Genomic DNA, 23,657 nt, shown 5'->3' with positions numbered 1-23,657 from the left:
AAGGTAGTGTCTTGCCCTAGCCCAGGCTGACTTGGAATTCACTAAGTAATCTCAGGGTGGCCTCGAACTCATGGTGATCCTCCTACCTCTGCCTCTTGAGTGCTCGGATTAAAGGCGTGCGCCACCATGCCCAGTGAGCTTTGCTTTTTTAAATTAAAGATGTGAGAACCTGCTTTCGGTTTTCTAGACCACATGATTTTTTTTTTCCATATTTAACAATGATTTTACTTTTAACTTGTAGCCCCAACATTGTCTAGCAATGTAGTTTTTAGCAGTTTTATTGCAATAGCAATTTAAGTTTTAATGAAGTTAGTTCATTTCTGTGTTTGGCTTCTTCACACAGGCTAATATTATCTTGTGACTGATGTGTATTTGTGGCTGATGAAAAAAAAGTATTTGTTGGTTGGTAATGGAATAGTGTAAATAATAAGATAGGACATTTTTCTGAGTGTGAAGTTATATGAAGTCATGATTTGATTTTCTTTCTAAAACAGTATGCACTTTGCTTTTCTTCCAGAGTCTCGTTCTTTCTCAGGCTGTTTCTTCCCTCTCCTTTTATAGGGCTCTTTTTCCACTATTCACCCATTTCATACTGGTTTAAACTAGAGTCAACCCCTTTCCCTTTGTCTTCTCTTTCTGTATTCCTGTGTTTTGTTTTACATTTTCCTATGATGTTAATCTGCCTATCAGTGACTCCTAATCTATACCCCCATCCAAGGTTTTATGACATCCAGAGCCAATTTGCCTCGTTCCCTAGCTCCCAGCTTCTTCCTCTGTTGCTGATTCCCCCCTTCCCCCACCAAGGTAGGGTCTCCTGTCCAGGCTGACCTGGAATTCACTCTGTATTTTCAGGGTGGCCTCGAACACATGGCAATCATGGCAATCCTCCTACCTCCCAAGTGCTGGGATTAAAGGCGTGCACCACCATGCCTGGCTGTTGCTGCTTTTAGTGGGTGGTGTTACTGTCTCCTTACTTGTCCAGGTCAAAAACTAGGTCAACATATTTGGCTGCTCTCATATCCAGAGTTCTTTAGTGTTCCCGTTCCAGATCTCCACCACCAATCTGAGTTGCGGTGGCTTTATCTCGTTGATGAGCCACTGACACAGGTTTCCTAAGGAGTTTCCAGTAACCCAGCATGTCCTCTTCCACAGCTCTCTGTCCCTGACATGATCAGAATGATGCTACTAACACAGAAATCTGGTGATCACTGCCCCCCTAAAAAAATCCCCACAATTTGTTAGCTTCCACTTCTCTTTGACATAAAGGCTAAACTCCTTAAAGTCTTAACTGACTTCAGTAATTTGGGTCACCCTTCTCCTCTCTTGCCTATTATTTCGTGTTACTCTATATTTCCTGTATGTGAACTTTTCAAGTCTGTGAGGACAGGCAGTTTGTCTCCTTAGCTCCTTCGAAGTGCATTTTTCTCCCCTTCTGTCACTCTCCTCTCCCCTTCTCTCCTTATTTGATATTTACTTATCAGTGCAGTTTTTCTTTCACCACAGAGCCATCTCCCCAGCCTGTGGCTTTTCTTTACATCATTTCCTTAGGAAAGACTTCCTCAACCCTCCGTATTGACTGTATTAGTTGCCCCTACTACATTATATCAAAGCACACTGTGCTTTATTGGGAACAGTGCTCACACTTCTGCTTATCTCTGTCCCCTTTGGATTGCAATCTCCATAAGAGTACAAAGGATGTTCATTTCTGGTGTCTGACATGTCATACCTGTTCAATAGGTATTTGTTGAATAGATGAATGGATATAGTGGAAAGGTTTTAAATATCGTTGAAGGTTTACTGAGATTGTGGCACACTGTACTCTTGACTGTTCTGCCTCATCATCCCCTCCTTTGCTTTTTGAAGTCTTTTCAACTTCTTCACAAAGGTACACCACATCCCCAGCTCTTGACCATATCTTTTGACATTATCTTTTAAATATCATATATATTGATAACTCACTTTTGTTAATATGTATATTTGTATGTCTCTAAGATTCCAGCTTTAGTCATCCATGCCTCTCTATTGTTTTTGTTTTTGAGGCAGAGTCTCAGTATGGAGCCCAGGCTGGTTGCTCACTTACATCCTCCTGCCACAGCCTCCCAAATTCTGGGATTACAGGTACAGGCCGCCATGCCTGGCTTCTCTCTATATCCCTTATTATTTAGATAGTTAGATTTTTGAATTCAGATTTCCATCTTTAAATGATCTGACCATTCAGAATCTGTACTTGAATGTTAGTAGGCAACTCTAAAATGAACTTTCTGGCTCTGTGCATCATTCTTCTAACAGTTTGATCTTTCTGGCCTGCCTGATGTCAAACAATAGTAGTCTTACTGTGCTAGGCATTTTGGAGTTAATTGATTTCTCTCTCTCATTTTCTCAAGACTGGGTCTCAGAGGGTCATGGTGGTGTATACCTTTAATCCCAGCATCTGGGAGGCAGAGGTAGGGGCAATCACTGTGAGCTAGAGGTCACCCTGAGACTACATAGTGAATCCCAGGTCAGCCTAGGCTACAGGGAGACCCTACCTCAAAAAAAAAAAAAAAAGGCTGGAGAAATAGCTCAGCAATTAAGGCTCTTGCCTGCAAAACCTAGGGGCCCATGTTTGATTCCCCAGTACCCACATAAGCCAGATGCACAAGGTGGTACATGGGCCTGGAGTTTGTTTGCAGTGGCTAGAGGCCTTTGTGCATCTATTCTCTCTTCCTCCCCCAACTTCCTTAAGAAAATAAATTAATAAATATTTTGGAAAAAAAATAAGATTGGGTCTTACTCTGGCTTGGGCTGACCTGGAACTCATTCTGTAGACCTAGACTGTCCTTTAGCTCCTGGAGATCCTCTTGCCTCAGTCTCCCTAGTGCTGGGATTAAAGGCGTATACCACCTCACCTGGCTGACTTCTCTTTATCTCATACATGTCACAATTTTTTTTTTTTTTTTTTCGAGGTAGGGTCTCACTCTGGTACAGGCTGACCTGGAATTGACTATGTAGTCTCAGGTGGCCTCGAACTCTCGTCGATCCTCCTACCTCTGCCTCCCAACTGCTGGGATTAAAGGCGTGCGCCACCACGCCCGGCCATGTCACAAATCTTGTTAGCTAATCTCTCAGCTTCCTTGCCATCCTAGGGTATTCTCTGCAGACTTATCAGAGCAGAACACTTATAAGTCATATCTTGTCACTTCTTTGCTCAGATTCCTTTAATGATGTCTCATTTCCCTGAGGATTAAAAGCCGATGTTCTCATAGTGACCTGCAAAGCCTTTTACAACCTACCCTGCCAACTCTCTGACTTCACTTCCAGTTACTCACCTCTCTCACTTTGTACTGGTCATCCACACCAAGAATGGTAGTAACGAGAATCTTCACAATTGCTGAACCCTCTTCTTGGAGTGATTTTCCTCCAGGCCTCTTCATGGCATCTCCAAATTTGTTTGGAGGTCATCTTCTGAGTGAAACTTTGCCCACCACTCAGTTCAGTGAGTGCCCCTCTCTTCAGGCCCTGCCCTCGCCTCCCTTGCTTTATCACTCAGTTTCTAGCCCTCATGCTTATCTATTTAACTTTACTTATTTCTTTGAGACAGGTAATGCATGCAGAATGTAAATAATAAAAGCACAGTGGCTATTTTGTTCACTTATTTTTTTGTGCCTTAATCGACCCTCAATGTATTTTTTAAGTGAATAAAGACTAGAAAAATTCCAGTTTGTGTGTAGGTATATAATATTTGAGTGCTTATCTTGCATTATATAACCTAGGTCTAAAGTGCAAGTTCTTCATTATACTTCCTGTATACCTTAAATTCCATCCTGTTTCCATAAATATTGCTATGAAAATTTTTGAGTAATTTTTTTTCTTTGTATCTTTCTTACCTTTGGTTAGGTTCATTACTAGTTACCATAACCAGGACAATGTGGACTACAAATATGTGAAGTAATTCTCACTGACAGGTTGGACAATAAAGACCAGTGTAAGGGTAATCAGAGTGGTGAATAAGAGAAACTGATTAAGGCTAATAAGTCAAGAGCTGGACATATGATTCAGTGCTAGAGCACTTTGCCTAGCATGCATGAGGGGATTTGGATCCTAGCACTGCAGCCAAAAACTGTCTGTATTAACATCCTTATTTATTTTTGTTTATTTATTAGAGAGAGAGAGAGAATGGGTGCGCCAGGACTTCCAGATACTGCAAACGAACTCCAAATACATGCACCACCATGTGCATCTGGCTTACGTGAGACCTGGTGAATTGAACCTAAGTCCTTAGGCTTTACAGGCAAGCACCTTAACTGCTATGCTATCTTTCCAGCCCTAGCAGCCTGACTTTAAATGAATGTCTAGCATATGACTCAAAAGCCAAAATACTACTGTTTACCAGAGCCTCATGTGTTAAATAGGACTAAAAGTAACACCTGTCAGAATTGAGGAGAGTAGTAACAGAAGCTATTGTATAATATTAGCATTGACATTGTGTAGCCTGGATTTGAATGCATCCAGTAGACCTTTTCATGTGACGTCCCAACACGGGTGAACAGCCAGGACCTTAGTGCAGATCCAGCAACAGTGGGAACAGGCCCTCAGGCCCTTCGCCTCTATTGTTTTTATCATAGCCTTTCCAGTACAACTTTCATTAGACAACAGCCACCAATAAAGAAAACATCTCCAAGAATTATTAGTGCTTCCTAGCATTAATTCTTTTAATGTTTTTGAAATACATTGTGCCTTGATTTTTTTGTTTCTTATTTGAATAATCACAGGTCAAGAAACAGAACAGAGTAATAATTTAGTTTCTTTTGTTCTTTGCTTGTTGACGATCCTGTCATCTTCTACTTAACAGTATGCTGCTTTAAGTATGGGCAGTGCTAGTGTTGATAACAGGCACAGATGCTGTTATTGAATGCAGCTATTTTCTGGTACAGAAGGACCATATGGTAGACACTTGTTTTTCTTTCTGGTTGATGTGATTAGATTACTAAAATGAAAGGTTATTGTACTTAAAGACTGTTCCAGTATTTATCTAATTTTAATTGACCTTAAGAAATTGAATGTGTCGGGCTAGGGAGATGGCTCAGCACTTAAGAGCACTTGCACTTAAGCATGAGGGCCTCTTGGGCCTGGGATTGTTAGGTTCAACTCCCAGAACTCACATAAAGATGCGGGTGTGGCTAAACGTGTCTGTAATTGTAGTCTGTAGTGGGTGGGGTGGGACAGCAGGTAATCACTGGACCTCACTGACCATAGCTCCAGGTTGAGGAAGAGCCCAGTCTCAAGGAAATGTGGGGATGGATGATAAGCGAACACCTGATGGTCTTCTTTGGCTTCAGCACACACGCACACAGGGCATGCACATTTGCACGTTTGTGCACCACACATCATGCACACACATGCAAAAAAAAAAGTTGAACATGTTAAACTTCTACAGCTTTCGATATATAGTCTGTTAGAGTAGAAAGACATTATGTTAACATTAATTTTACTTGAAGCAATTTTTATAGGAGGAAGGTTTATTTTGGCTTAGAGTTAAAGGGCCTCATCAGTTCATCATGGCAGGGAAGACATAGAAATGGCAGTGTGAGGCAGCTGGTCACTTTGCATCTGTGGTCAGGAAGCAGGCCCAGCGATGGCGCTCAGCTTGACCTTACTCTGTCCTAGACCCCAGCCTGTGGGATGGTGCCACCCGCCACCCACATTCATGGGTAAGCCTTTCTGGAAATACCCTCATAGATACCCCTATAAGTGTGTTCCCATGGTGACTCTAAATCCAGTCAAGTTGACAATAAAGATTAATTATCACAAACAATCTTTTGTAAAAGCTCAATTTTTGATTTATTTTTATCAAAATAGTTTATAATTTTAGGTGCTATATTCTCATACAATTAAATATTATTCAAAGAGTTATTTCACTATGAAATATGGAAGGTGATGTTTTATGCTTTTAAGGAAACCTGCAAGACAAAGGTATTGATATTCATGTTGGGCTGAGGAGATGGCTCAATGGTTAAGGCACTTGCCTGCAAAGCATAACAATCTGAGTTTGTTTCCCCAGTGTACATGTAAAGCCAGATGCACAAAGTGACGTATATGTCTGAAGTTTGTTTGCAATGGCTAGAGGCCCTGGCATATCATTCTCTTCTACTTGCAAATAAATAAAATATATTGTTTAAAAAGATATTCATGTTGCAGAATTTTTTTTTTGGCATTCTAGTTATCAGTGTGTAAGAAATACTTCTCTTGAGTTGTGAGTACAAGGATAGATTTAAAGTTAAAATTTGCTATGTTTCTTAATATAGTCATCTATTTTGGGGAAAGTAGACCGGAACAAACATCTTACTAGTATAAAAATGGAAAGCTGAAGACTTTATTTAGTTTTTCCTAGTGACTAACTGCTCTAGTCTTCTGTTAGGCATGTTTGGGCATTGAATTGGTTAATTACTGCCTTTTGCCCCTTTTGCTTATCTTGGTTCTAGATAGACGTTTAGCACAACTATAAGTGGTGTCATGCATGCTGTCCTTTATTATGAAGGCATAACTTTTAATTATGCATTAATCATTAATATATTTTAAGTGGACTTAAATTCTGTTTAAAACATGTATTAGCATACAAAGAATCAAGTTTCATTATGGTGTTTTCTTTTTTCTTTTTTTGGTTTTTCAAGGTAGGGTTTCCCTCACATTAGTTCAGGCTGACCTGGAACTCACTATGAAGTCTCAGGATGACCTCAAACTCATGGTGATCCTCCTACCTCTGCCTCCTGAATGCTGGGGTTAAAGGTGTGTGCCACCAGGACCAGCTGGTATTTTGTTTTAAAAATATTTTTATTTTTATTATTTGAGTGATAGAGAGAGAGGAAGGGAGGGAGAGGGAGAAACAATGGGTGTGTCAGGGCCTCCAGCCACCATGAATAAACTCCAGAGGCATGTGCCCTGTTGTGCATCTGGTTTATGTGGGTCCTGAGGAATTGAACCTGGGTTTTTAGGCTTTGCAGGCAAGTTCCTTAACCACTAGGCCAGCTCTCCAGCCCTGTTTACTTTAAAAAAAAAAAAAAACTTGTACAACTATTACTGAGCCATTTCCCTATCCCCTCCTTATGGGATGTTTGCTCACGATTTTTGTTTGTTTGTTTGTTTCCCTTCCCTCCTCTTCCCCATCATTCTCCCTTGCAGTTATATATAGTTTTTTAGGCAAGGTCTGGCTCTAGCCTCTGCTGGACCTGGACTTCACTTTGTAGTTTCAGGCTGGTCTCGAACTTATGGTGAGCCTTTTATCTCTGCCTGTGGAGTGTGCTGGTATTAAAGGCATGTGCCACCATGCCCAAATGTAAATTTCATCCAGATATAGTTTAGCTAGTATGCTCTTGGATTAATAGGTACTTTATTTTTCAGTGCTGAGGACCAAACCCAGGGACTTGCACTTGCTAGGCAAGCACTCATCTGCTGAGCTAAATCCCCAACCACTAATAGGTACTTTAAAATAAAAGTTTAAAAAAGGACTGGAGAGATGGCTTAGTGCTTAAGGCATTTGTCCAGGTTCAATTCTCCAGTATCCATGTAAGCCAGATGCAGAAGGTGGCGCATGCATCTGGAGTTCGTTTGCAGTGACTGGAGGCTCTTGCATGCCCATTCTGTCTGTCTGTTCTCTCTCTCTCTGCTTGCAAGTAAATAAAAATATTTTTAAAATGTCTACCATACTTTAATCAGAAATTAAAATTTAAAGGGATAGAATTCTGCCATTGGTTTCTTATAGCTAGTACTGTACATTTATAGCTTTATTATAAAAGTAACTGGGGAGAGGGGCTGGAGAGATGGTTTAGTGAAAGCCAAAGGCCTCCAGTTCAGTTCTTCAGTACCCTCATAAAACCGTATGCACAAGGTGTGCAGCATGCGTCTGCAGTTCGTTTGCAGTAGCTGTAGGCCCTGGTGCGCCCATTCTCTACCTGCCTCTTTTTCTCCCTCTCAAATAAATAAATAATTTAAAAAGTATCTTGGGGGCTGGAGGGATGGCTTAGCAGTTAAGGTGTTAGCCTATAAAGCCAAGTGACCCAGGTTCGATTCCCCAGGACCCACGTAAGCCAGATGTACAAGGCGGCGCATGCTTCTGGAGTTTGTTTGCAACTGCTCAAGGTCCTGGCATGTCCATTCTCTCTCTCTCTCTCTGCCTCTTTTTCTCTCTGAAATAAATAAATAAATAAACAACAAAAAAATTTAAGTTAAAATCAAGAAACTGGGGCTGGAGAGATGCCTCAGCAGTTAAAATGCATGTATTTACAAAGCATGACAACCTGGAGTACTCACATACAGTCACATGCACAAAGGGGCACGTATGTCTAGAGTTCATTTGCAGTGACAGGAGGCCCTGGTACAGCAGTTCTCTTTCTTTCTTTTCTTTTCTCTCTGCTTGCAAATCAATAAAACATTACAAAACAAAAAGTAACTTGGATGGCTCAGCAGTTAAAGTGTACTTCCTATATAAGTATGAGGGCCTGAGTTGCCCTGAGACTACCAAGTCCCAATCTCCAGAGCCTGTGTAACCAGATGGGCATGGCCTGTGGGAAGCAGAGCTCAGAGACTCACTGGAGTTTGTGAATGGAGGGCTCTGAAACCAGTAAGACTGTCACAGGGAAGAAACAGATGAGTGAACAGAGGGTGACACTCAGTGCTCCTCTCCAGCAGCTGCGGGCAAGCCTACGAGGCGCACAGGTGAGCGTCTGGGACACCACATCAGTGTGAATGCACCATACATACTTTGTTCATGCACATGCAAGGAAAAGTAACATTTGCTGTCTTGCAGAAGGATATATATTTTAAACAAATTGCTGTTAGAATAATTTATGTATTTTGTAATCAGTTTATATTAACTTTAGCAAGAACAGGAGAAGTTGTGGTGGGATTTTATATATAAATACTGGAGAGGCTTGTTATTAGGTATAGGTTATGAAAGATGACAGAAATCATTGCAACATACATCCTCAGCCATAAACAGATCACTAATAGGATAATTTCCCTTAAAAACTGTTCTTTACTTTCCAGCAATAGCTGATTGATTGAACCAGTCTTGTCTTTCATTCTCCTTCCCTGTGACACGCACTGGCTAGTATCATGCACGGTTTTAAGTATAGTATCCACCCGCAGTTCTGGAGACTGTGACTGTGACAGAGCGGGAATGCAGCCACAGGTAAAGGGGAACTGGCAGAGTAAAACCAGTTACAAAATGAAGGTAGAAGAGCCGAAAATGGGAGCCGAGCAGACTGTCTGAACTGTATACCAATCTCCTCTCTGCACTCTCTCCACCTCGCTCTCGCTGCCTGACCACCTTCCTTCCCGCCAGCCCGCAGCCGCCCAGGACGCCTTCCACCATGGCCACCTCAGCAAGTTCCAACTTGAACAAAGGCATCCAGCAGATGTACATGGCCCTGCCTCAGGGCGAGAAAGTCCCAGCCATGTGTGTCTGGATCGATGGTACCGGAGAAGGGCTGTGCTGCAAGACCCGCACCCTGGACTGTGAGCCCAGGTGTGTAGAAAAGTTGCCGGAATGGAATTTTGATGGCTCTAGCACTTTCCATTCTGAAGGCTCCAACAGTGACATGTTCCTCCTCCCAGTTACCATGTTTTGTGACCCTTTCTCAACAAGGATCCAACAAGCTGGTGTTCCGTGAAGTTTTGAAGTATAGTTGGAAGCCTGCCGAGACCAATTTAAGGCACACCTGTAAGCGGATCATGGACATGGTCAGCAACCAACACCCCTGGTTTGGAATGGAGCAGGAATACACTCTCATGGGGATGGATGGGCACCCTTTCGTTGGCCTTCCAATGGCTTCCCTGGGCCCCAAGGCCCGTATTACTGTGGCGTGGGAGCCGACAAAGCCTATGGCTGAGACATCGTGGAGGCTTACTACCGGGCCTGCTTGTATGCTGGAGTCAAGATCTCAGGAACAAATGCCGAGGTCATGCTTGCCCAGTGGGAATTCCAAATTGGACCCTGTGAAGGAATCCGTATGGGAGATCACCTATGGGTGGCCTGCTTTATCTTACATCGTGTATGTGAAGACTTTGGTTGATAGCAACCTTTGACCCTAAGCCCATTCCTGGGAACTGGAATGGCACAGGCTGCCATACCAACTTTAGCACAAGGCCATGCGGGAGGAGAATGGCCTGAAGTACATTGAGGAGGCCATTGAGAAACTCAGCAAGCGGCACCAGTACCACATCTATGCCTACAATCCCAAGGGAGGCCTGGACAATGCCCGGCGCCTGACTGGCTTCCACGAGACCTCCAACATCAACGACTTTTCCGCCGGTGTTGCCAACCGCAGCACTAGCATCCCCATTCCCTGGTCTGTCGGCCAGGAGAAGAGGGTTATTTCGAAGACCGGCGCCCTTCTGCCAATTGTGACTCCTTTGCAGTGACAGAAGCCATCATCCGTACACGTCTTCTCAACGAGACTGGCGACGAGCCCTTCCAGTACAAAAACTAAGGGAAGATGCTTCCAGCGACTGAGCCCTTCCCAGCTCTTCATCCCACTGCAACTCTCCCTCTCCCTGTTGTCTTAATTGTCCCCATTACTCAAAAGTGGAATTTCAAGGTCTTTTTATTCCTCATACCCAGTGAACCTTGCTTTGCTTGGTCAGGATAGAGGGGTCAAGTTCTTAATCTCCATGTACCCGGCCCCCATTTTCTTCCTTTCTAATGTGTGGGTGGGGGCAGGGGAAGGTGGTGACTGCTTCTCTCTGGAGGTGTGCTTGTCTGGTAGATGTCACTTCCACACAAAGCAGTGTTTGAAGGAAGGGAGAACTTTCTCTGAAGGACAGCTAAAAGGGCAGGCCTGACTACTTCGGATGGCATGTCTCCTTGGCAGTAAACTTCAATTCTTAAGATTAAGCCAACTCTCACTAGTGGAGGTTAGGAGAAGAGCAAGAACTGGGGGTTAGTTTACCTCTTGTGTTTCTCTTGCTTGGAGCCACCCACACCCTTCACAAACAGCAGCTCAGCGACAACAGATGGCTGTCCTACCTTAAGAGAAGAAAAGTTCTTTACTGCTTTGTCCTCCATTTATAACACAAAGCAAAGTAGTATTTTTATATTTAAATGTAAAAACAAAAAAATTATATAAGGGTTGTGGATATGTGTGTTTTTCTAAAGAAAACAAACATCCTGGTCACTGGGTGCCAAATGTGAGGTAAATTATTTGGTTCAAGGGTCCCTTTTGTAAGTAAAGGAAGTAGCAGTGGGGAGCACAGTACTAGAAAAATTGGTTATTTGGGACTGTTCCTCATTTTACTAGGATTTCCCTGCCCATTTTTTGCAGGCGATGGTACACATTACTTGCAGTCTCTGAGCCCCGTGTCTAACTCTAGAAGACACACATGCACTTGTCCACATATGGGTTTAGAAGTATGAGTTGGCTGGTCAACTTTGGTACTGACAAGGGGGTGTTGGGGTTATTTTTTGGTGGGATTTAGCATGTCACTAAAGCAGGGTGGCCTCAAACTCATGGTGATCTTCCTACCTCTGCCTCTGGAGTGCTGGTTTTTTGAGGTAGGGCTTCACACTAGCTCAGGCTGACCTGGAATTTACTATGTAATCTATCTCTGCCTCCCAAGTGCTGGGATTAAAGGCGTGTGCCACCACTCCCCACTACTTCTTTTTAAAACAAATTTCAAACTCAAGAAAAGGTAGGACTTGGCCAGGCGTGGAGAAACATGCCTTTAATTCCAGCAGAGGTAGGAGGACTGCTGTGAGTTCAAGGCCACCCTGAAACTGCATAGTGAATTCCAGGTCAGCTTGGGCTTGAGCAAGACCCTACCTCGAAAACCAACAAAAAAAGGTAGGATTTAAGGTCAGGTGTGGTGGTGCACACCTTTAATCCCAACACTCAGAAGGCAGAGGTAGGAGAATTGCCATGATTCCAGGCCACACTGAGACTACACAGAAAAAACAAGAAGTAAAGAAAAGGTAGGATTTTCCATTACCTCTCAGTTAGCATTGCTTGTAGGATAGATGTATTTACTACTTATACCCTGTCTATCAATATATTCACAATCACTTTGTAGTGTCTCTGGCACATAAAACTGCTGAAAGACTTCAGTCCAAATTATACTTTCTGGAAGAAGAGTAATATATCCTCCTAGATGCAATACCTATCAAATTATATTTCTTAGAAAAAAAGTAATGTATTCTCCTAAATGCAATCACAAACATCAGCCTTCTCAAAAGTTTGTCCTAGTCCTAAAAAATGCAACTTGCTCTCCTTTGAGACCCCTCCCTGTCAACCCTGATTCTATCTTCATTTTTTTTTTTTTTGATGGGGCAGGGAGTGTTTATTATGATAGGAAAGACTACTCCCTAGGAATTTTAACAAACAAGAACATTTTGCTGGGAGACACTAGGATACAAAATTACAACTCATACTTCTAAACCCATATGTGGACAAGTGCATGTGTGTCTTCTAGAGTTAGACACAGGGCTCAGAGACTGCAAGTAATGTGTACCATCGCCTGCAAAAAATGGGCAGGGAAATCCTAGTAAAATGAGGAACAGTCCCAAATAACCAATTTTTCTAGTACTGACAAAATAAGAAGGGAATTTTTACAAGCTTATTTATTTGGTGTATGAACAAGTGTGGGTGTGGGGGCCATATGTACCTGTGGGGTCCAGGGACAAATTGAGGTTGGTCTTTGCCTTCCACCTCTCTTGAGGTGGGGTCTTTCATTGTTCACCTCTCCATCCACAAACTTCTAGGAAGTTCACCTTGCTCCACCTCCTCTCTCACTTGGACTACTGAAGCCCACCACAGCTTCCAGCTTTTAAGTAGGATCGGGGAAGCCAAACTCAGGTACTCAGAGTTGCATAGCAAGCACTTTATCCGCTGTGCTGTCTCCCGCCCTCTAAAAAGGGAACTGTTTGGACAATTTTATGCTAATGTATTTGACAAATGAAATGGTCATGAGCAATTACAGGCTTGTCCACAAAATGGTTTACACAGGAGTGCTCATAATGGTTTGCTCATGATAGCCCCAAAGTAGAAACAACTCAAATGTCCATTACAAGGAAAATAGATAAAACACTGTGGTATATTCATGTATGATTTCATTCATAGTTTTAGGAGAGGCAGAACTAATGTGGAGATGGAAACTACAACCATTTGCCTCTGTAAGTGGAGGGAAAGGGGAATCACCAGGAAGCATGCAGGACACTTCCTGGGGCAAGGGATGTGCTCTGTGTCTGGAAGTGGGTATGAATTATGTAGCTAAACGCACTTGGGAAGTCACCTATATTTTACACTCTGTTGTGTTTTATACTGTAACTATATGTACCTCAAAATGAAATTAATTAATATAAAAATTCACACTAAATATGAACTTAAAAATGCAAACAAGGTGAAAAAAACTAAGACTATAAAAAAGATAAAGGACAAATTGAAAGCTATTGGTAAAGTATTAAACACCAGCACTAAAGTACAAGGTCTGTCCTTCTTAACCCCATGTCCTATAGAGAGAATGAATGAGCATGGTGTATATCAGGGTCTTTTGCTGTTATAAACAAACTTTAGACTCCATGAACCACTTTGTGCATATGGCTTTATGTGGGTACTGGGTAATTATATCTGCGCTGGCAAGTAGGCATATTTAATTGCTAGGCCATCTTCCTAGTCCTACTTTACCTTTTTTTCCTTTTTACATGTATATATGTATGTATGTATATTATTTTTTTAATGGAGCCTTAAAGTTATCCTTCTCTTTCTCAACATTGATTCTTGCATTACTTGCACTCACATGAGTTATTCCACTTGGTGAACTTTTGGGTAAAATAACATTTGCCTTTCCAGCCTCCAAAACTCTTACAAGAGAATCACTTTGTTTATCAGCTCTAACAAAGAGGACAATTTTCCTTCTGTGGAAGGCTCCTTTGTCCCCCCCTTTGTCCTCACAAGGATTTATTTTACAATTTAAAAGATAAACTGCAATTAATACAAACATATACCCAAAAACTCTTGACACGATTGGGTGATTGTGTCAAGAGGGGATGATCAACTTTGTAATGCTTTGTGATTCAGTATACCATGAACCCATTTGGCCTAGTGTTGCACACTTGATTAATCTGGGGATGGACAAATTATGCTTTTAGAATCATATGTCTGCGTCTAGGTAGTCTTATATACAAAATGAATAAATCTTTAAATTCTAAGATAAAGAAAAAGCATGGAATAAGAAATTCTTCTTTTTAAATTTTTTTAAAATTATTTTATTTATTTGTTTGTGAGAGAGGGAGTGGGGCAGAATGTGATACAGAGAAAGAGGGGATATAGACAAAGAGAATGGACACACCACTGCAAACAAACTCCAGATGCATGCACCCCCTTGTGCACCTGGCTTATGTGGGTCCTGGGGAATCGAACCTGGGTCCTTTGACTTTTCAGGCAAACACCTTAACCACTAAGCCATCTCTCCAGCCTAGAAATTTCTATCTTTATAAGCAACTGCATATTTGATGAATGTCCTCTGACTCCTACTCTCTGTCTATTAGAGTTATTCGCTGTGTAATTTGTAGAAAGCAACAGTTCATATTACCTTATAGGAGCCCTGTTCAGCTGAGAATCAGCCTGTCCCAAGTGCTCTGCTGCCTGAAAAGCCTTCACACTTATGTGCATAAATATCTGAGAGTACATGTAGGTGCATATGTGCAAAATGTACGTATCTTAAGGGGATCTAATTAGCTTTATAAATAAAGGCTAAAACCCAGAAAATGAACGTCTGTTCATTAACTCTAAAACATATCTAATGAAAAAACTGAGCTTACTGTGGAAAGGCAACAGTGTAAACTCAACTCCAACATCATGCTGTAAGCATCTCTTCTGTTAACCACCCACTGGAAGAGTGGAGTCTGTGTCCACACACTTCTGATGCAGCTTTCCTTTCTTTTCAGAGGCTGGACTACACAAAATACTCAAGGGTTCCCTTTAGCTCTGCAGTATCTAAACTGCATCTTAAGAGAAGGTGTCCATATGATAGTGTACAGTAGAGAGCTATGAACCGAGATTTCTGAGTATTCTACTGAAAGAAGCTCCAGCACCGGACCATTGGGAATTTCAGCCAAAGGGTATTGCATGTTGATTGGTTGCTAATACTGCATATTCAGAACGAGGGGGCAAGATTAAAAATAAAAAAAACTAGTGTGCCAAATGAGGTGCTGTTAAGCATGACAGAAAGGGACCAAAGGGCTGATTTGTTAGATGTCCTTTGCTTTTTTGTTGTTGTTTTTTTCACTGCAACAAGTATAGAATTGCCTGTGATCAAAATCTAAATATTGGTTACTATGTGTTTTCTCCCACATCTATGAAGCCCCTTTCTAAACTCAGTCACTGCCCTTTCAAACTTGACAGTAAAAAATATAAAGCGGATATAGACAAAAAAGAGCATTGTCTAATAGTCATAAGGCAATTTCCTTAAGAGCTGCACCTGAACAGATATTCCCAAAGCTGAAAAGAGTTAAACTCTAGTCAGTTTATAAGGTGTGTCCATGGGCTCGAGTCACTGGTTGCCACTCACATTGACCACAGTGACATAACATATATAGGCAATTTACTATGTGTAGTATGCATATGTATTTGAAAGAAATAACATTAATAGGACACCCTTACAAACATAAGTTCCTCATATAAGCTAAAACAGTGCTGTATGCCTCCTTTTTAATAACCTTCAAAAATTAGTCAACAGAGGGCTAGTGTCAAAATGCCTTATCTTCTAGATGAGCCTTCAGTTCACTGGCATTAAATTCCTGTCTCCTGATTTACTGAGGAATAAAGGTGAGAATTGTCCAACTGGTGATGAAGTGAAACAGGAAAATGGGATGCAGGGCAAGAATTCTGTGGTTTAGAGCTAGGCGTGGTGGCTCACGCCTTTAATCCTAGCACTCGGGTGGCAGAGGTAGGATTGCCATGAGTTCCAGGTCAGCCCGGGCTAGAGTGAGACCCTACCTCAAAAAAGCAAAAACAAACAAACAAACAAACAAACAAAAAAACCCAACAGAATTCTGTGGTTTGGAGGCTGGCTATCAGCCAGGAAAGTTGTAAGAGCAAGTGCAGACCAGGCAGACATCACAGCCACTACAGAAGCCGACTCATGACGTTCACAGGTCCTGGGCCTGCCAAAAGTACCAGGCGGCAGATCGTCATTGCGACTGTTAAAGGAAGTATGCAGTATCCCAGCCCACAGAGGCTCAGAAAGATATGTTTCCTCCAAGGAGTTTTGAATTGAGGGTGATAGTAACTGCACCAAGCCAGACTTTCAGTTACTTCAGCAAACTGGGGGCCTCCATCTTTTTCTCCATCTACAGTGCCCCTTTGTAGCATTAGTACCAGTGTCACACAAAGGATCAAAGGACCCCACAAATCCCAATCTCTCAAAAGAGTGTTGCTTTTCTTTGGGTATAAAAAACATGCATGATTTTTTTTTTTTTCCCAACAGCCTTTATAGCACACATAATTGTGTTCTGAACAGATTCATTTAATGTGGAGCTGTCAAATTCTCGAGTATGAGATCTCGTAGGAGTAGTGGTCTCTCCTTCTGTTGGGAAGTCTTGAGATAGGGTTATATCTGGAAGACCTGCAAACGGCCGCGCTGCTCTCGCCGGGCCTCCTGCAGACTCCTGCACTTCCGCCATCTTGGCCCTCCTCCTCCCAGGTCGTTCCCGCAGCCCTTTGCCTTCTTTCTTTTCTTTATAAATGAATGAAATGGAGCTGCAGAGATGGCTTAGTGGTTAAGGCGCTTGTGAAGCCTAAGGACCCAGGTTTGATTCCCCAGTACCCATGTAAGAGAGATGCATAGGGGGTGCAAACGTCTGGAGTTTGCTTACAGTGGCTGGAGGCCCTGGTGCACCCATTCTCTCTATCTGCTTCCCTCTCTCTCAAATAAATAAAGAAAAAAATGTAGTAAAAGAATGAAAATATATTTCACACTGCTGGCAGAAAACATTTGACCAAGAGCAGCTTGTGGGAAAAAGGGTTTATTTTGTCTTAACTGACACAAAGGGAAGCTCCTCCAGGCTTTAATTCCCAAATTGCCATCAGCTGAGGACTTAGCATTCCAAACACATAAGTTTATGAGGAATACCTGAATCAAACCATCATTGGCTTCCATGATTATTAAGATCTAATTTCAAAACTTTATTTTTTGGTTCAGAGACAAACATCTCATGTAGCCCAGGCTACCCTCAAACTTGCTGTGTATCCTAGAATGACCTTGAACTTCTGACCCTTTTGCCCTTACACTTAAGTACTAGGTGGGGTAACAGGCTGGTGCCATCATATCTACTTTACATGGTGCTATGAGTTGAGCCCACAGCTTCATGCCTGGTAGGCAGACCCCCTACCAATGGAGCTCCTCTAGCCTTTACTTTTTTCCCTTTGTGTGTGTATGTGTGTCCATAGGTATGTTCGTGCATGTGCATACATGTGCAGAGGCTGGATGTCAGCACTGGATGTCTTAAATTTCTTTCCTCATTTTTTGAGACAGGAGTCTTGCACTGAACTTAGGTTACTGATTCAGCCAGACAATCTAACCAGCAAGCTCCCAGGATCCTCCTGCCTCTCCTCCTTCAGAGCTGGGATAACAGGCATGCACTAACAAGTCCAGCTTGGTGCTGGGCTTTAGAATTTACATCCTCATGCTTGCCTGGCAAGTATTTCATGCACTGAGGCCAAAACTTTTTTAAAAAATATTTTCTTAATTTATTTGAGAGAAAGAGAGACAATGAGGCAGACAAAAAGAGGATGAGTATGGGTGTGCCAGGGTGTTCTGCCACCTCAAGCCAACTCCAAACACATGCACCACTTTTGCACCTTGCTCTACCTGGGTACTGGAGAATTGAACTCAGGTTGTTGGACTTTCAGGCTTCACAAGCAAGGCTTTTAACTGCTGAGCCATCTCCAGTCCCCCAGAACTTTTTTTTTTTTTCTGAGGAAGTGTCTCACTCTACCTCAGGCTGACCTGGAATTCACTGTGTAGTCTCAGGGTGGCCTCAAACTCACGATGATCCTCCTATATGTGCCTTCTGAGCACTGGGATTATAGTGGCTCCCAGAACTTTTCTTTTTTTTTTTTTTTTTTTTTTTTAAATTTTTATTAACATTTTCCATGATTATAAAATATATCCCATGGTAATTCCCTCCCTCCCCACCCCCACACTTTCCCGTTTGAAATTCCATTCTCAATCATATTACCTCCCCATTACAATCATTGTAATTACATATATACAATATCAACCTATTAAGTATCCTCCTCCCTTCCTTTCTCCACCCTTTATGTCTCCTTTTCAACTTACTGGCCTCTGCTACTAAGTATTATCATTCTCACAAGAAGCCCAGTCATCTGTAGCTAGGATCCCCATATGAGGGAGAACATGTGGCGCTTGGCTTTCTGGGCCTTAGTATAATACTTTCCAGGTCCATCCATTTTTCTGCAAATTTCATAACTTCATTTTTCTTTACCGCTGAGTAGAACTCCATTGTATAAATGTACCACATCTTCATTATCCACTCATCTGTTGAGGGACATCTAGGCTGTTTCCATTTCCCAGCTATTATAAATTGAGCAGCAATAAACATGGTTGAGCATGTACTTCTAAGGAAATGAGATGAGTCCTTTGGATATATGCCTAGGAGTGCTATAGCTGGGTCATATGGTAGATCAATCTCTAGCTGCTTTAGGAACCTCCACACTGTTTTCCACAATGGCTGGACCAGATTGCATTCCCACCAGCAGTGCAGAAGGGTTCCTTTTTTTCCACATCCCCGCCAACATTTATGATCATTTGTTTTCATGATGGTGGCCAATCTGACAGGAGTGAGATGGAATCTCAATGTAGTTTTAATCTGCATTTCCCTGATGACTAGTGACGTAGAACATTTTTTTAGGTGCTTATATGCCATTCGTATTTCTTCCTTTGAGAACTCTCTATTTAGCTCCTTAGCCCATTTTTTGATTGGCCTGTTTGATTCCTTATTAGTTAACTTTTTGAGTTCTTTGTATATCCTAGATATTAATCCTTTATCAGATATATAGCTGGCGAAGATTTTTTCCCATTCTGTAGGTTGCCTCTTTGCTTTTTTCACTGTGTCCTTTGCGGTGCAAAATCTTTGTAATTTCATTAGGTCCCAGTGGTTAATCTGTGGTTTTATTGCCTGAGCAATTGGGGTTGTATTTAGAAAGTCTTTGCCAAGACCAATATGTTGGAGGGTTTCCCCTACTTTTTCCTCTAGCAGTTTCAAAGTTTCCGGTCTGATGTTAAGGTCTTTAATCCATTTGGACTTAATTCTTGTGCATGGCGAGATAGAAGAATCTATTTTCATCCTTCTGCAGATATTTATCCAGTTTTCAAAACACCATTTGCTGAAGAGGCTGTCTCTTCTCCAATGAGTATTTTTGGCATTTTTATCGAATATCAGGTGGCTATAGCTACTTGGGCTTACATCTGGGTCCTCTATTCTGTTCCACTGATCTACATGTCTGTTTTTGTGCCAGTACCATGCTGTTTTTGTTACTATGGCTCTGTAGTATAGGTTAAAATCAGGTATGGTGATACCACCAGCCTCTTTTTTGTTGCTCAGTATTATTTTAGATATTCGAGGTTTTTTATGATTCCAAATGAATTTTTGGATTGTTTTTTCTATTTCCATGAAGAAAGCCTTTGGAATTTTGATAGGGATTGCATTAAATGTGTAGATTGCTTTAGGTAAGATTGCCATTTTCACGATATTGATTCTTCCAAGCCAGGAACAAGGGATGTTTCTCCACTTTCTAGTGTCTTCTGCAATTTCTCGCTTGAGTGTCTTAAAGTTCTCATTGTATAGATTCTTTACTTCCTTAGTTAGGTTTATTCCAAGGTATTTTATTTTTTTTGATGCAATTGTGAATGGGAGTGATTCTCTGATTTCATCCTCTGTGTGTTTGTTGTTAGCATATATGAAGGCTACTGATTTCTGTGTATTTATTTTGTATCCTGCTACATTGCTGTAGGTTTTGATTAGCTCTAACAGCTTGCTAGTAGAGTCTTTAGGGTCCTTTATGTATAGAATCATGTCATCTGCAAATAGTGATAACTTGATTTCTTCCTTTCCAATTTGTATCCCTTTTATGTGTGTCTCTTGCCTTATTGCTATGGCTAAGACTTCCAAAACTATATTAAATAGAAGTGGAGACAGTGGACACCCTTGTCTTGTTCCTGATTTTAGTGGAAAAGCTTCCAGTTTTTCCCCATTTAGTAATATGTTGGCTGTAGGCTTGTCATAAATAGCCTTTATTATATTGAGATATGTTCCTTCTATTCCCAGTCTCTGTAGGACTTTTATCATGAAGGGATGTTGGATTTTGTCAAATGCTTTCTCTGCATCTAATGAGATGATCATGTGGTTTTTGTCCTTCAACCCATTTATGTGATGTATTACATTTATAGATTTGCGTATGTTGAACCATCCCTGCATCTCTGGGATAAAGCCTACTTGGTCAGGGTGAATGATCTTTTTGATATACTCTTGTATTCTGTTTGCCAAGATTTTGTTGAGAATTTTTGCATCTATGTTCATGAGGGAGATTGGTCTGTAATTTTCTTTTTTTGTTCTATCTTTGCCTGGTTTTGGTATCAGGGTGATGCTGGCCTCATAGAAGGAGTTTGGTAGGATTCCTTCTTTTTCTATTTCCTGGAAAAGCTTAAGAAGCAATGGTGTTAGCTCTTCCTTAAAAGTCTGGTAAAATTCAGCAGTGAATCCATCCGGGCCTGGGCTTTTTTTAGTTGGGAGATTATTGATAACTGCTCGGATCTCCATGTTTGTTATAGGTCTATTTAAGTGATTAATCTCATTTTGATTTAATTTAGGTAGGTCATATAGATCAAGGAAATCATCCATTTCTTTCAGATTTTCATACTTTGTGGAGTATATGCTTTTATAGTATGTCCCTATAATTTTTTGAATTTCTCTGGAATCTGTTGTGATGTTACCTTGTTCATCTCTGATTTTATTAATTTGTGTCTCTTCTCTCTTTCTTTTGGTCAGATTTGCTAAGGGTTTATCAATCTTGTTTATCCTTTCAAAGAACCAACTCTTTGTTTCATTAATTCTTTGGATTGTTCTTTTTGTTTCTATTTCATTAATTTCTGCCCTAATCTTTATTATTTCTTCCCGTCTACTACTTTTTGGTTTGCCTTGTTCTTCTTTTTCCAAGGCTTTAAGGTGAAGCATTAGGTCGTTTACTTGCGACCTTTCTAATTTCTTAATATAGGCACTTAAGGCTATAAATTTACCTCTTAGAACTGCCTTCATTGTGTCCCAGAGATTTTGGTATGTTGTGTTCTCATTATCATTTGACTCTATAAATTTTTTGATTTCCTTTTTGATTTCTTCATTGACCCACTCATCATTTAGTAGTGTATTGTTTAGCTTCCATGATTTTGTGTATGCCCTGTAGCCTTTCTTGCTACTGATTTGTAGTTTAATTCCATTGTGGTCAGATAGAATGCAAGGAATTATTTCAATTTTCCTGAATTTGTTAAGATTTGCTTTGTGTCCTAATATATGGTCTATTTTAGAGAATGTTCCATGTGCTGCTGAAAAGAATGTATATTCTGCAGTCTTTGGATGAAATGTCCTGTATATATCTGTTAGGTCCATATCTTCTATGACCTCATTTAGTCCAGATGCCTCTCTGTTTATTCTTTCCCTGGATGACCTGTCAATTGATGAGAGTGGGGTGTTAAAGTCACCCACCACCACCGTGTTTGGTGTTATCTGTGACCTTAGTTCTAATAGTGTTTGTTTGACGAATTTGGGAGCCCCCATGTTAGGTGCATATATGTTTAGGATTGTAATGTCCTCCTGTTGGAGTGTGCCCTTAATCAATATAAAGTGACCTTCCTTATCTTTTTTGACTAACTTCGGGCTAAAGTCCACCCTGTCTGATATTAGGATAGCAACCCCTGCTTGTTTTCTAGGCCCATTTGCTTGAAACACCGTCTTCCAACCTTTCACCCTAAGATAATGTCTATCCTTTGTAGAAAGGTGAGTTTCTTGAAGACAACAAATTGTAGGATCCTGCTTTTTAACCCAGTCTGCAAATCTATGTCTTTTCGTTGGGGCATTGAGACCGTTGATATTAAGAGATATTATTGAAAGGTGTGTATTTATGTTTGCCATTTGTGTGTGTGTGTGTGTGTTACTTGTTCTACCTGTGCTCTCTTCTGTTAACTGGTATTTGAGTATGGCTGGTTTTTTCTAGGTTCCTTATATGTGTGCTTTTCCTTTTGTTCAGCATGGAGGATTCTATCAAGTATTTTCTGTAGAGCTGGTTTTGTCTTCAGATATTCCTTTAACCTGCTTTTGTCATGGAATGTCTTTATTTCTCCATCTATTTGGATGGATAACTTTGCAGGATAAAGTAACCTTGGTTGACAGTTGTTATCTTTCAGAACTTGGAATATATCACTCCAGGCCCTTCTGGCTTTAAAAGTTTGTGTTGAATAATCTGCTGTAATCCTGATGGGCTTGCTTTTGTAGGTAACTTGATTTTTCTCTCTAACTGCTTTCAATATTTTTTCTTTGGTTTGTGTGTTTGGAAGTTTGAGTATAATGTGGCGAGGAGAGTTTCTTTCTGGGTTTTGTCTGGCTGGGGTTCTAAAGGCTTCCTGTATCTGTATTGGCACCTCTTTCCCAATTTGGGGAAAATTTTCCTCTATGATTTTGTTGAAGATGCCTACTATGCCTCTGGAGTGGAATTCTTCTCCTTCTACTATGCCCTGAATTCTTATATTGGATCTTTTCATAGTGTCCCGAATATCTTGAAATTCCCACTCATACTTTTCTATAAGTTTGTCTTTCTCTTTGTTGGACTGCATTAGGTCTGCCACCTGATCTTCTAGCTTAGATATTCTGTCTTCTCCCTCATCCATCCTACTGGTGAGATTTTCTACAGAGTTTTTTATTTCATTAACTGTGTTCTTCATTGCTAGTAATTCTGACTGGTTTTTCTTTATTATTTCTATTTCTCTATTTATGTCTTGTATTGCCTTCTTTATTTCATTAAATTGGTGTCCTGCCTCTTCTTTGATTCCTTTGATTTCCTCTTTGATTTCCTCTTTGATTTCTTCTTTGATTGTTTTCATGTGTTCTTTGACCTCTTTGAACATATTTATAATTATTCTTTTGAACTCTTTCTCAGGCATTTCCTCTAACTCTTTCTCACTGGAGGACATTTCTGATGCATTAATACTTTTAGGTGGATTTATATCGTCTTGCTTTTTAGTGTTTCTTGTGTTATAATGTATATATTTTTGCATCTTGGATTAAGTGAATGCTTGGATTTTCTAGCTAGCTGTGTATTCTTAGCTGTATCAATTGATTTGGTGTAATATATTTTCAGGGTAGGACCTTAAGGTAGTGGAATAATATACTGGTAGATTCTAAAATTTAGCTAAACACTGTACCCATTCCATCAAAAACAGCCCCGAGTATGTATGCAAGAGTAGTTATTATAATGACCAGATCCTCTATCAACAAAGAGGTTTAGATTTCTGGTCTGTTGAGGTATCCAAGTCAGCTTGTGACCAAGTGAGACCCTTCCCTGGTGCAATCCCAGTTACCTTGGGTGATTGTGGTCTCAGTCAAGTTGCTGCCTGGGTCG

At 40.9% G+C, this 23,657-nt stretch overlaps 1 protein-coding gene and 1 pseudogene across 2 annotated transcripts in view; one reads left to right on the top strand and one right to left on the bottom strand.

The window, feature by feature from the left end:
* Nucleotides 1–23,657, top strand: part of Arhgap21 (Rho GTPase activating protein 21) — a 153,407-nt gene that overhangs the window by 4,635 nt on the left and 125,115 nt on the right. The gene's annotated exons all lie outside the window — the stretch shown is intronic.
* Nucleotides 15,779–16,651, bottom strand: LOC101606285 (annotated as a pseudogene).

The sequence above is a fragment of the Jaculus jaculus genome, chromosome 5, assembly GCF_020740685.1.
Source record: "Jaculus jaculus isolate mJacJac1 chromosome 5, mJacJac1.mat.Y.cur, whole genome shotgun sequence".
Taxonomy (NCBI): Eukaryota; Metazoa; Chordata; class Mammalia; order Rodentia; family Dipodidae; genus Jaculus; species Jaculus jaculus.
This window is presented reverse-complemented; position numbering and strand designations above follow the sequence as displayed.